This window comes from Podarcis bocagei, assembly GCF_964188305.1.
Source record: "Podarcis bocagei genome assembly, chromosome: 2".
In the NCBI taxonomy this organism is placed as follows: Eukaryota; Metazoa; Chordata; class Lepidosauria; order Squamata; family Lacertidae; genus Podarcis; species Podarcis bocagei.
The window spans coordinates 61,183,328-61,198,487 of NC_138126.1; the positions used below are offsets into that span (position 1 = coordinate 61,183,328).

The following is a 15,160-nucleotide window of genomic DNA, read 5'->3' on the forward strand; positions in this document are numbered from 1 at the left end:
TACAAACGGTGCTGTGTCTGCTCAACTGCCCATGTTGATGGACCTCAGCTTGGATGGTACAGGATCTCTGCAGGACTTTGCTTTGGTTTGGACACTGGAGATGTGGATTGACCCTGGAAAAGGGGATTGGTGGAATGACTTGCTGCCAGGTAGGCCAGGAGTTAAGGAGAATCACCTGTTGAATACTCCTCTAAGTAATCCATTAGACATTAGATACTGGAACCAAGTATCACATTTGGTAACTATACACAGCTAATATCAGAAGGTTGGGTTTGATATTTCAAGTCTGAGGAATATTCAAATCAAAATGTGCAGAGGAGAAATTGGCAGGCCCATTTCATCATTATTTGCCCTGTTTGAGGGGGCGTTTGTGTTTTTAGAGCTCCGGTGTGAGAAATCACATGATTTGCAACAGCCTCTCCTTTTATTAAAACCAGATGTCTTGAGCCCCTTTGTGGTTGTGGAGGGAGGTTAAGAAGCCAGCCCTTTTGGATTTGTTACCACAAACACTGAAGATGAAGTTTAGGGGTGGGAAAAGGTTGCTACATCCCAATTTCAAGGCTCTCTGCTGTCAGTCACGAGGCTTGTGATGTTCCAAGCAAGTGCAGGTACTGCCTTTTGTAATTCTCTTTGAGAAGCCAGGGCCTAAGGCGCTTTTCGACTCGAGCCACAACTTTGCAGTCAGCTGGAGCGATGTGTTGCTGTAACTTCAAAGAATCTATTGATCCAGGTGGAGCGAGCGTAGACCGTGCCAACACTTTGTAATTCCGTTTGACTCCCCCCGCCCTCCCCAAGGAAGAAGTAATAGTTACGGAGTGGGAGCTGCAGAGGAAGGAAGGAGAGCCAAGCTGTTATAAACAAGGGAATGAGGACTCAGAACTCCTGGAGCCTATTTTCGTCTCCTGGTGAGGAGGTGGTAGAGATTAGTGGCTAGAACATGGAGAATTGGACTCGGCAAAGGCAGGCTTGTGTTCTCTTGCCAGCTCTTGCAGCTTACAGAAATCCATGGATTTCTAGTCCAGGGTCTAGAAACTAGCATTCTCAATTGCCCAGGATGGGTAAAGGATAACTCAATTCCCACCTCCTGTTCCACATGAAGTAAACACCGGGTTAGAGTGATGACAGGATTGACAAGGAAATTGTCTTTATGTTTTCTTTACTTCTAGAAAGAGAGAAAGTGGTTTTTATATACAGCAAATAGAATTAGCTGGAGGTCTCTGTGGAGGTCACTGGGGTTCGGGTGGTGGTGGTTAATATTTAGCAGAAGTTTAATGAAATCCACAAGCTCCATCTCAGGTTTTAGACAATTATGCCTTTCCCATTGCCTTCTGAAAACATCATAAAAGGTAAGGGAGCAAGCTTCTTCTGCCTCCCCTCTGCAATTCAAGCTATTAGGTTGTGTTGCACAAGAGGTTGGACCAGCCCCAATGCCATATTTACATATAAGCTAAACAAGCTATAGATAGGGCCCCACTCTCTTGAGGGCCCCCCAAAAAAATTAAAGGGAAAAAACAACTGGATGTACATTTCCAAAATATAAGATAAAAAACAAAATAAAACCTACATACAGCAAAAGTGTTTTGTGTTGTGTAGGCCAGTGTTTCCCAACCACTGTTCCGCGGCACACTAGTGTGCCGCGAGATGTTGCCTGGTGTGCCGCGAGATGTTGCCTGGAGGGAGGCGGGCAAGTCGGGCGGCGAGAGGCGGGGCGGCGGCGGTGAGGAGAGGCCGCCCAGCGCGGGGCTCTCGCCGTCTGCCTGCCTGGCTGCCTGCGAGCTCGGCGGGCAGCGCCTTCGTCCGCAGCACCCGCCTCGCGGCTCTCATTCCCTGCCCCTGCCAAAGCTCACCCAGCCAAGCCGCGCTCTCCTTCCTGCCTCGCTTTGCTGCCTCCTCCCCCCCCCACCCCCAAAGCTTGGAGGTTCCCCGGCAAGGGGGAGGGAAAAAAATTGAAACTTACACTTTCGTGCGTCCCTCCCGGCGTGACGCTGCGCGCTGACGTCACGGGGTTGTAATGGTGGTGTGCCTCGAGATTTTTTTCATCAAACAAGTGTGCCTTTGCCCAAAAAAGGTTGGGAAACACTGGTGTAGGCTCCTATGATGTAAGTAATGGGCCTATAAATTACCATATAGCATATATTCAACACAAAAAACAGCGACAATTTGTTGTTGACAAAGGACAGCTGGACATAAAAAGGACCCCATTACCTTCAGGAACTTAGGGCTTCATCAAACCTAAAGCCGGCCCTCACCAGCCCCCACCTGCTGCCCCGATGACCCCCATCTATTGAGCATTTGTGTTGATCTGCTTGCACAAAGCTTACTTGGAGGTTACATTATAGCCAATCTTTCTTGAGCATTTGTTGTGATTGTTTACAGGGCAGTTATAACGCCATGAACATTAGTTATACCGAATCACTCGCAGGAAGTTAATGCATCTTCCCCTCACTCATTCATTCACCCCACACTTTACAATGCATTTCCCTGTCACTTTCTGAACCGCAAACCTCTTCTTTTTTTTAAAGGTGTTTTTATTTATTTTTACATATTTATAAAACTATATGCCGCCATCTCATGCAAACTATCAAGATGGTGTACAAAGATATATACAAAGACAATAAAAATCAAACATAAAAACAATACTAAATAGTCATTAAAACAAGCTAATCTTAGGAAAATTAAAACAAATAGGCTGGTCAGCATAAAGGGTCAAGACATGCCTGGAATGTAACAGTGAGAGTGCCTACCTAATCTCTGCTGGAAGAGTTTTCCAGAGCATGGGACCTGGTGACACTAAATGCCTGACTGCTCCGTAAGGCCAGGTAGGTCTCCGTAACCCAGGGGCAATTTGTTGTGCCAGGTAACAGAATGCTTTAACCTAGGGTCCCTCCAGACCGATGGTTTTTTGCAGGTGTATTTTTTTCATGTATCATTGATGCAGCAATAGTGCACTAGAAGTGGGTTTATAATGGACTGTCCACACATCATTCCGATTTATCTGTTGTTTAGCAATGCTCCCCCAGTGTTATCGCATGGTCTCATTTCTGAGACCTGGGGAGGGGGAGCCTGGGGGGAGTCGATCTAACCCAGCTGTGCCCACCCAGATGCTTACTGCAGCACCAAACATAGGCTGCGGGGATAAGGTGGGGGGTGGCCAATGGTCCACAGGACTTCCATCACCACCACCAGGAAATCCCTGTCTTAAGAGCTGCCTGGGAGAGCCTGCACCTGATTTTGGGCCAAGGAAACGGTATACTAGGGTTTACAGTTCCTAGCAAGCAGTTCAGAAATGGACAAGAACAGCAGTTGCTGTCTGGAACACACTTCAGCACAAGCAAAGTAGGAGAACAAATCTCTGGAGAGTTTGATGTATTGCTACATGAGCACAAATCATTTTGGATGCACCAAAGAAAGGATGCTTGGAAAGGTCCCTACATGCATAAGCCCAAAGTTCAGGTATTCAATTAAATCCCTCCTGCAAAACACCAAGAGCCTCTGGAGGTTGCCCTGGGTTATTCTCAGTGGATATTCTGCACCTCAGGTGGTATGCTCTTATCTTGGCTTGTTCTCACCATAGCTGGTCCCAGTTGGGGGTAGAAAGCATGCTTCACTGAGGATGAATTCATGTGGGCACAATCCTAGAGAAAATGACATGCATAATGTATAAATAAATCCAGCTGAAGTTTGTGAGCACTGAAAAGTGTGCTTAAATCTCACTGGTTTCAATGGGGCAGAATTGCCATCTACTTCATCTGGAGATTTCCCAGTAGGTTTCCCCCCTCTCTGTGTGCTGCTGTACCTGGGCTATTGCACAATCTCTATCTCTCTCCCCACCCCATCCCCGAATTGCAATGCTGTTTGTATTGTGTAGGAGTATTGTGTGGGAGCAGAAAATGTCATGCTCTTTTTTTCTTTTTAAAGGGCTATGAGTGCTCATCTGTCTAACCAGCTAAGGGCTCTCATTGAAACAAGAACTCACTGAAGTAAGAATAAAATGTAAAGCAGATTAAAAATAGTTCTAACACTGCAGCTGTGATGAGGGGTGGCATGTGCGCTACTTGTAAGCAGTGATGTCACAAGGACTGTCCAATAGTTGCCTGCAACAGCATCGCAATAAATATTCACACTTCAGCTGCACATGTTGTTGGTTTTTTTTCCTTTCTGGCAACTTTATTTTAGGGTTTTAGCAGGCACCTTTATTTGTTTGGGTTTTTTTTATTTATTTGAAAAGTCCTAATGTCAGCTAAGTCCTTCAACTAGTAGGTTGACTCATTGCAAAAAACACACCAAAAAACCGGGGGCCGAAATTGGGTCTGCCAGGGAGAGTAATAACAGAAACAAACATGTTGTTCTGCACAGTTAAGAAGGGAGTCTTTTGCATTCCTCTCCCCCCACCCTTTGTACAAGCCCTAAGACTTTCTGCTGCATTATAATGAATGCATCATAGTCCAATACTAGGCAGAAAAGTTATCAAGTTCAGTGTTAAAGTTCTCTCTCTCTCTCTCTCTCTCTCTCTCTCTCTCTCTCTCTCTCTCTCTCTGTGTGTGTGTGTGTGTGTGTGTGTGTGTGAGAGAGAGAGAGAGAGAGAGAGAGAGAGAGAGAGAGAGAGAGAGAGAATTTTCTAACACTGAACTTGATTGTCTCATGCTCATTAATTTGGTAGCAAAATGGAACCACAGTTGCTGCATAATTAGGGGTTGACCTGGCACACAGAAATAAATTTGTTTGTAAATAACAAGAGAAACAAACTTGTCCCATTGGTTCCAGCTGGATTTAGTCATAATTTACCTTTCTCTGCTTATCAGCTGTAGCTCTAAGGCCAACCAGATCTGATCTTCCTTCACATGGCAGATGCAACAGATTACTTCTGGTGACAAAAGCTTATGGATTATATAATTTCAGTTGATTCCAAATGGTTAAGGTTTTAGGTATTCCCAAGCAATTTAAAAATGCTAGAACTGCTTGAGTTTCCTGTTGTGAGATCCCCAAAGGGTTGCTGAAGGGGCAGCCTGCACACCCATGAAGAAACAAAACAGGAGGGAACACTTTGTGTTCAGGTATACAAAATATATTCTCCAAGAAGTGAGCACTGTTTCAGCACACACATTTCCTCATGCACATGATACGCAGAATGAGAAATACATGAAGGAACTGAAAGCTGCAAGCAAGATTAAACTGTGCAGGCCCAGCAATCTTCAGAGTCCGGGAATTCGATCTTGAAAATGATGAATATAACTAACCCACTAGTGCTACTGCACAAACAAAAATGGGTAATTAAGAAACACACAATCTGAGGCAAAATTTGGCGGCAGATAATTTTGTGAGCATCTATATATTCTGGGTGGCCTGTCACAGAAACGTGGCCTTTCACAAATCATCGACACCAATCAAAGCAGTACTCAAAATGGCGTGCCCCCCCCCCCCCAAAAAAGGACAATGAGCCTTTTAAAACAGTTTGGCACTCTAGATAACTCCTTCCTTGGGTGACTGGGAATACTGAAAACCTTTCTTAGTCAATCAATTGTGAAATCCGTTTGAAGCAAGAACACAATCCAGGAAAGACTAGACCTGCCGTCCTCTTAAGAGGGCCCACCAGTCAGAAAGCTAGACAAGACATTTATTGTCTCTATTAAGCAAAAGAGCAACAGGAAACTTCTGACTCCACCCAAACACAATGCAGTCCAGTGCTACCCAGTGACTAAATTTTGTGATGACACTGTCCATGCACCTTGGCTCCAAGTGAATATGAAAGCAGCATTGGTTTGTAAAAGCTTTTCATAGCAGAAGCAACCTAATCAGTTGCACGTGGTTTCTCTGAAACCATTATCTGCTTCCTCCCAATCTTAGTATTTCCTTTGTCCTATTCTTCAAGAACTGCACATCTTTAAATTTCTGACTTCTGACTTAAATGCTTTGCAATTCCAAAGAAATACAGCCGTGTACATATAATAGCTACTTGCAAACTCATCATCTCATATAAACACTTTGCCACATTTGTCCGTTGTCACATCCTAGCTCAGGAACTGAACCTTGGCAAAGGAGGCAGCCTCTGGCATTTCCCAGGAACTGGTGAGAGGCAACACCCCTGGAGATAGGTCCCCCTAGCCACAGACACATAATGTTGGTGTGGACAAGGTCTCACAGCAAGTCTGTCCAGCAACCTATTGGGGTGGATGCTTCCTCCTGCTCATGCTTCCCCTGAAGGAGTGCATAGACTGAGAGGAAAACACAAACACATACACACACAGAAAGTGTTAAGCCCTGTTAGGGTCCCACATACTCCTCCCCAACAGCTATTTTTAAACTTTTAATGCAAGCGAAGATGCATGCAGACATCTCCGAGAGCCAGGGTGGTGTAGTGGTTAAGAGCGGTAGACCCGTAATCTGGGGAACCAGGTTCGTGTCTCCGCTCCTCCACATGCAGCTGCTGGGTGACCTTGGGCCAGTCACACTTCTCTGAAGTCTCTCAGCCCCACTCACCTCACAGAGTGTTTGTTGTGGGGGAGGAAGGGAAAGGAGAATGTTAGCCGCTTTGAGACTCCTGAAGGGGAGTGAAAGGCGGGATATCAAATCCAAACTCCTCCTCTTCTTCTCCGTCATATCATGCAATTTTGCCCCGAGTTGGATGCCCCAAAGATTCCAGACACCAGTTTTGCCCTTGGAACTATTTGATTTGACTGACACAATCCCCACTTTCCTCTTCCCCTCTCTAACTGTGGAAGCTTCCAATGTGTGGGAGGGATGGCCCCCATTTCACCACACCCAACAAACAATAGAACACCCAGACCTTGTCAGTCTTCATTCAGAACACTATCAGTGATTGCCCAGACTTGTTCATGGGGCAAGCAGATCATTAAGGACGAGCTCATTGTGGTGACCTGGGTGACATTCTGCGTCAGAGCTCTCATTTCAACTCTCCTCTCTCTCCTCGCACATTTAATATTAGAAATGTTACGAATCGCTCTTTGATTGGAGCAGCCTGCTTGGAGATGGAGAAAACTGCCTGCATTAGTCCTCTCTCTTTGTTTTCCCTTTCTTCTCTCTTTACTTTAAAGAAGGAAAGTTCAAGGTCTGACTCATCTCCCCTTGCCAGGAGGAAGGTATTTTTGAGCAAGATCAATAGACCTAAAGAGAGAGTGAGATGAGGAAATGCATTTTATCGACCGGCTAAATCTCCATGCTGGGAAACTCTCGCCGTGAAATTATTTCCCTCCAGTTAGAAACAATCACCAAGAGAATCAAAGCACTTACTGTGTGCCTGGCTCTCTGCCAGTGGGGGTGCGGCAGAAGCTGCAGGACCAGATGCTTCCTGAAGGGGGTGCTGCTGCTACTGCCCAGGCAGAAAGAACTATCTTCTTTTATTGTCCCATTCCACCAAGAGCAGAGCCACAAGACCACTAAGAAAAGTTTCCATTGTTACCTCGCTGGAGGCGGAACAGGATGTGCAAGTTCCCAGCATTTCCTCCATGCTGGAGATACAGATTCCCAAGATCAGATCCATTTTGGTTTGAGACAACACAGTTTTCATTTTTTCATTTTATTTTATTTTGGTTAAAAAACCAAACAAACCAGCTGAGGGCCGGATTTGTAGTCACCCTCTTTCCTGACTGGTTGACAATTCAGTGAGAAGGAACCGCGTTGGTAGGGTCAGTATTTCAACCCTTTTTGGAACAGGGGGGCTTCTACTGTTAAGTTGTGGGTGAACATATCAGACGACACAGCGATTCTTCAAACAGCTCTTGTTTATTCACAGGCCAGAACAGAACTGAACTGAAGGGTTCAGTCAGCCTGCTTATATAGAGCTCCAGTACGTTACTGTAACAACTTTCTAAAACTATCCAATCACTGAATGTCACTTTCGATCCTTCATTTGCATAACTATCTACAGTATCCCCCCGCTGGCCCAGGGTGAGAACTTCAGTACATAACATCTACCTTGGGGAACACAGTGCCCAGGCCACTTGGCAAGAACATACAGGCGACCAGTTTAACACGTGGTTGGTTACACATCATAGCAGGCTCCCACTTTTGGCTAAATCTCACAAATGTGCATACTAGTGGGCACGAAACTGCATTTGTTGGCACAACTGGTCGTTGTCATGAGGGTTGCTGATCGAATGCTGCAATCTGTAGCAGTGCAAGAGACTCTGATAGCATTTGTCCATTATCTCCGCCGCAAGTGGCTGCTTTTAACTCTTGATCAAGCTGCCGCAAGTGGCTGCTTTTAACTCTTGATCAAGCTTCTTGAATCTCTTTGCATGATTGACGGACATCCGCTTTTGTCAGCTATTGAGTTAAATGTTTGGCGTGAGTTCTGTGCAGAGGAGTGTCTTAGTTTGATTGAGGAATTGCCAGAAAGTGGAAAGTTTTGATGGCTAGGATAAGAAGCAATGAAAAGCATCCACCTTTCCCTCTCTTGTCAGTTGTTGCTGGAGCTCCCAGGTAGCAGGGGAATTTGTTGCAAATCAAAAGAATATGGGATTCTTTTGAATTTCCCCCCCTGCACATTTCCCTGCTTTTCACAGCCGTCAACGATGATAAACAGAAGGATTATATTCAATGTTGTGTAAAAAAAGGGGGGAGCCAGCACAAAACACACAATAGACTCCCCCCCGACTTTCTGATAGTGCCCTAATGCATTAATTATGAGACCCAGGTATGTATAATTTAAGATGTGTTCAATCTCCACTTCTTTGGAGTGGAACTTTACTTTGCTGAGGTTTGGACTAGTTTTCCATCAGATGCATTTGCAGCTCTATGTGTGATGAGATTGTAGCAATTGCTGGTAACGTCATGATAGCGTGTAGGTGGCTGTTTCGCCTCGTCTTCCTGAGCTTGATGATTAGCTCAAGATGGCTGGGAAATTATCGATGTGTTTAGTAAAGAAGAAGTTTGAGCTGAGAAGGGCTCTCTTGTTTACACCCCGCTTGTCTGAAGTCTCTAATTTGTTTTCAGTACACATCCTTCATTTGATGGATCTGTGCACAGATTTAGTTAGATCATATGTTTTTGCTTCAACACCAACCCTGGGCGCCAGATGAAGTCAAACATTTTCTTGAAGTTAATGGCAAATATTTTCCCTTTTACATGTTTGTGGACTATGTTGCAAAGATACAGTCAGTGGTCCCACCCCCGTTTTTCCCCTTCCAGTGAGGAAACTAGTTTGACTTAATTCTGCTATTGATGTGTCAAGGATATTTCATTAGCATTTCAGTAGAACCAGGAAAGAGGAGACTTTTTACTGATTGCTTACTTTAGAGAGAAAATGAATTCTAAGAGTAGCCGCAGACCCAGAGTATGAACCCAGCTTCTGCTACAGACATACATCACAACACATCAAATACGACATCAAGTAGATTCCCATGACAAAGAGATGTGTCAGCCAATAGGTCTTTTGTCCTTAATTTTGGCTGAATTGAATTCATTGGATTAAATTTTCTATTTGATTTGGGTATCTGCAAACATGACATGAAGGCTGGCAACATCAGCCCTGTCATGCGGGTTGCAGATGACCACATTGTCTGGAGACAGTCAGGTTGTGTATTCATAGCAGTGACCAGAAGGGGAATGACTGCTGGTAGGAGCACAGAGAGAAGGAATGTCATGTTGCACCTGAAGCAGCAAAACTGGATGCCTTCATCTGCCCCAGCTGCAACAAAACATCTCTCTCCCATATTGGTCTCCAGAGCCACAGCAAGTGCTGCAACCTTCCAACAGTTTGACTTCGCCCCCGAAGGTGTACTCCACCATTGTCTCCTGAGACAGATGGATGCCAACAACTTAACTATTGATTTTATCATTTGCAAATACAGTTTAGCTTTCAAAGATGGTAAAATCAAAGGCTTTGAAATGCTGCAGGCACTGGCGTTTTAGAAGATTCAAATCTTCCATAACTTGATATTTTAGAACTTCAAACTGTGGCAGACTGAAGGTCAGCTTTTAGTGAAATGGAAACTTTCAAACTGAGTGTACAAACACAAGGATAAGCTTATGAATTTAGCTTCCAAAATATACATTAGTTTACTTCATCTATTTCTGAAGATGTTTACCCATGATGTAAGAAAGTAAACTATAAGAAGGTGGAAAGTATTTAACAATGTGACTAGCTTGTTTGCTGTAATATAAGGTTACCAAACATCCCCGTTTCCCAGGGACAGTCCCTGGATTTACAAATCAGTCCCCTGACAAAATCCTATCCTTTCTACTAAAGTTGAAAAGTGTCCCTGGATTCATTGAAAAAAATCTGGTAACCTTACTGTAATATCTTACCATCCCTGGGTTGGAGACTAGACTCTGAAGTGACTTTTCTCTATCTTTTCACTGTAGCCCATACAATTAGGTTGCGCTCTGTACCCACAGAGAGAGAGAGAGAAACGTTTACTTGAGTAGAAGTAAGATTTAAACTCATCAGGGTCCCTTGTCTCTCAACCTAAGATTATTCACTGAGGCTATATGTACACGCTGTTGCCTAAGATGTTCAGCAATCATTCCTCAGCCTAAGACTATTCACTGAACTCACTTCCAGACAACCTGTTTATACTGATTTGTTAGCACAAAATTTGTGTGGAGATTATATGACGCTGACTGCTTATGAATAGTCATTCTGATTTGTTAGCGGGAAGGTTAGGCAATGTCGTATCCAGTGCATTTTCCTTGCCACAAAATAATTCATGGGCAAGGGTGTGTGGATTCCCCCCGCCCCCAGTGGGTTTGCAAGAACACCAATTCCACCTTAATAGTGCAACTTGATTTTGCTGGTATGCCATTAAATCTTACCTGCAAATAGCAACAATCTGAAGGGGGCCTGGGACTATATGGACCAGTTGTTGTTCAATGGCAATTTCTCAGGACTTTTGCAGACTTTTCCTTTAGTAATAAGACCCTGGGGAAATGTCCAGTTGTAAGCGCACTTGTTTCACACAGAGATGCTCTGAGGTTCAGTCCATGGCATTTCCAGCTACGGCTTTGAAAGACTCCTGTTTGAAACCCTGGAAGCCCACTGTCAGTTGTAGATCAGGGGTAGGGGGGATAGACTACAACTCCCATCCAGTGGCAGAGCTTCATGCTCCGGCACCAGGGGGCGGAGAGCTGGCACATGCCCTGGGGGCATGCCACGCCTCCTAGGGCCATGGTGCACCGTCTGCGGGGGCGTGGCACCCAGTGCGTGGGGGGGGCAGCCACGATGGCACCCCACCGGGATCGCACTGCCAGTGACAGTGCACTCCCCTGCCCCCTACTTCCTCCGCCAGTGCTCCCATCATCCTTGAGTGTTGGCAGTGCTTGCTGGGGCTGATGGAGCTGAAGTCCAACAACATCTGGAGGGAAACTCTTGTGTAGACAGTACTGAGCATGCTGGTCATTCGCCACTTACTCACTGTAAGACAGTTTCCTATGCCCCCTGTTTCCTCCAGGAGACCCCCTTTCCTGTGCAGTCACACACACAGGCTCTGCATCTCTTCAGAGCCCTCTCAAGGAGCATTCTGCAGCTGTGATCAGGGAGCTTGTGCTCTGAACTTCCTCCTGAGAGGATTTTTTTTTCCCCTCTCTCTCTCCCTCTCTTTCCCCCTCCCTCCTGCCTGTGCAAGCCTTGAAAATTGTGGGATGGCCACCCATTCAGATCTTTTCTAACTGTCAAGAGAGCAGCTCAGGAATTTTTAAAAAAATATATATTTTCACAGTGAGATTTAGAATTTAGTTTTTCTCTGTTAGGGATCTCCCTTGTTCTTTTTCCTGGATTCTTTGTGCGGTTTGGCTATAATTCATAGTTTTCCTGATTTGTTCCCCCTCCCCTTAGTTTTTCTGCATACTGATGGTGCAGCAGTCATCTGTTAAACAGCACTGTGGTCCCTACCACTGATGGGCACAATTGGTTTTTGATTTGTCTTGGCAAGGAGCAGAACATGGATTCTTGCCCGTGCTGTTTAAAATCCACTAAGCAGCACGTTGCAATCACTCCCCGAGGCTTACAGCATCATTTGGAGAAGGAAGTCTTGGCAGGTGCTCCTGCCGAATGGCCCTTTGAGCCTCAGATCCTGTCTCTGGAGATGATTCTGTGCTCGATTGGTATTCCTCTGGCAGTGACCTCTGAGAACTCCACCACATTGTTGGTTCCAGCAATGGCTTGGAAGCACACCACTGCCACAGTCTCCATGTAGTCTTTGAAGTACACCTGCCCTTTCTGTGCCAACAGTTTCTCACCAAGAGAAACATGAGTCTAGCATGTCACCTCAGGTCCTTTTTTGGGAGCAGATATTTGCCTAATTGCTCAATCTGAGCCAGTCAGTCCTGGTTGCAGTGGCAACTTAACCAACCACACCACTGGTGCTCATACTGGAACAGTGGCAGAGCATATGCCAGCGCTGTCCAGGGCATGGCAGGGAGTACCAATTCATGATGTTATCAGTTGGATGCCCAATAGAGAGTCAACACAAGGTATAAACCCCATCTAGTGCTTGGGCCCATGTCATTTGGGAAACTCTTCCCTTGTCTGTCCTTCTATCCAGCCTGCCAGGATCTCCTTCTGCAATATGTAACAGAGCATTGTGGTACAGCAAAAGATTTGTGAGCCCTTCACTGACTAGTGGCAGGTGGAGAAGACATTGGACATCTGCTACGGCTGCATCCCAAAGAAGAAAATAAAGGATATTGTGGACAAGAGCCCACAATCCCTACCGAAGCTTGCAGCCCTTTTGCTTTAGTGGAATCATCACAGGGCGTCTGAAGTCAACATAATCTAATCTTAAAACAATTGGGTCCAAGGGTTTTGCTGTCCCTCCTCTGCCAGCAGTGACACACAAATATATCAAATAGAATCATAGCATTCTATCACAGTAAGTTGTAGCTTATTGAAATAATTTCCCTCTCCTCCCATACACTGGCACACACATGCACACACCCGTACTTTCTGTGGAAGTGAGGTTCCCGAAAGTTAGTGAGAGAAGATGATAGACTTTAGGTCCTTTAAAGTGCCACTTGGGTTGGAGGAGTGGGGCTTATGTTCAATGGCTATTGTGGATCTGCTACCATGGATAAAGCTATATTGGATGCAGTATCTGTTATTGGTTGCAAGTTTATTGGTAGGTAAAGACAAATGTATCTTTTCTGAGCAAGCCACATGAGAAAGCGCTGTGTAGCAGGGGTAAGGAGGGACTGTCATTCTTGAGAATCTGCTGTCGCCTAGTGGGGATTACGCAGTAGTGCAGACGACGATTCTGTGCCAAGCGCTATTCTACCCTGCCTTGTCCTGATTCCATGGATAGGCATTTGGGACACACCCAGATGGAAATGAAATTCGTGGGTATTTGAAAAACAGGAACAGAAAAGTTAAGATAAACATGTGCTCCTGGATGTGTAAACAAATCACTCACAGAATGATATTATTAACCAAGAGAAGGGGAACACATCCACAAACAGCAGAGCTTATTATTGGGTGCAGCAATGGTGGTGGTGGGTTGTGGGTGTAGATTTTTATTCCATATACAGTGGTACCTCGGGTTAAGTACTTAATTTGTTCCAGAGGTCTGTTCTTAACCTGAAACTGTTCTTAACCTGAAGCACCACTTTAGCTAATGGGGCCTCCTGCTGCTGCCGTGCCGCCAGAGCACGATTTCTGTTCTCATCCTGAAGCAAAGTTCTTAACCCGAGGTACCATTTCTGGGTTAGCGGAGTCTGTAACCTGAAGCGTATGTAACCTGAAGTATATGTAACCTGTATATGTAAGTACCACTGTATATGTAATCTTCCCAACCACCATGTAGACCCTTTTATCATATGTTGTCCGCATACGTCACATTGTACATTTTATTAGGTGGAAGGGATATTCATACAGGAAAAATGTTTGAGAGGGTGAATTATAGATACATCATGAGAAGCAAACAGATACTGTTAGTGGGATGAACAAGAGTAAACCAAAATGTTAGTGAAACACATGAAGGAAAAAAGAACTAGAGGGAAAAACAGGTCTGTTGATAGAGGAAAAAGTAAAATATTTGGGGGTATGGCTAACAGCAAGGAAATTAAATTTGTTTCAAGGTAATTATGTTAAGACATGGAGAGAAATCAAGAAAAAGTTAGAAATATGGGGAAGAATGAAACTTTATTAGGAAGGGTTTTAGTCATAAAAATGAATGTTCTGCCGAGGATGACTTTATTTCAGACAGCTCCAATGATTGGTAATGCAGGATACTTCAAGGAATGGCAAAGAAACATAATAAAAATTATCTGGCAAGGGAAGAAACCAAGAATAAAATATAAAATTTTAATTGATGCAAAAGAAAGAGGTGGCTTCTTGCTGCCAGACTTAAGACTATACTATGAGGCATCCTGTCTTTGCTGGTTAAAGGAGCGGTTTTTATTGAAGAATATGCAGGTTTTGGATCTTGAAGGACATAAGAAATTTGGCAGGTATGCATATTTATGGCATGGGAAAACGAACACAAAGATTTCACCAGTCCTTTTTTTTTCTAAAAAAAATGTTTAGGGGTACTCTCATTTTCCTACTCATATTGAAATGCCCAATGAGGCCAAACTTAGATTCACAAAATGTTTAGGGTTATGTGTACCCCTGTGTACCCCCAGAAAAAAGTGCTGGGTTTCACCAACCATATAATTAGTAAATATATATATATAGAGTATGGGATAAATATAAAAAACTTGCTGGAAAAGAAAACAGCAATGTGGCACTCACCAGTAGAAGCCATAGCGGTGGGAGAAAAAGAATATGGAAGTGGACTGGGTAACATATAGGGAGTTGCTAATAGAGGTGGAAGGGGAGGTTAAACTAAAAAAGTTTGAAGAAATAAGTGGAATATTAAGTTGGCCACAATATCGCCAATTAAATGAGATATTTTAGATAGATAAAAAAATGTCTTTACAACTCAAACCTCCCAATTAGAATAATCAAAAGATAATGTCTAAAATGTATAAATTATTATTAGAATGTGAAATGGAAGGATGCAATGGTCAAATCATCAATGATACATTGGACAATGGATATAGGTTATAATATTGATATGGCAGCATGGGAAAGAATTTGGAAAGATTTAAAATTTATAGCATGCTACACTTTAAAACTACATGGTGATGTATAGATGGTATTTGACGCCTAGCAAGCTGGCAAAAACGTGTAAGTCTGAATCCAATATATGTTGGAAATGTAAAGAGA

General features: G+C 44.1%; 1 long non-coding RNA gene across 1 annotated transcript in view; it reads left to right on the top strand.

Moving 5' to 3' along the window:
• LOC308582624 overlaps positions 1-15,160 on the top strand; it is a 17,714-nt gene continuing 2,554 nt past the window's right edge. The window contains exon 1 of the long non-coding RNA XR_014005776.1: positions 1-149. This is a non-coding gene — a long non-coding RNA (uncharacterized lncRNA). The remainder of the gene's footprint in view (positions 150-15,160) is intronic.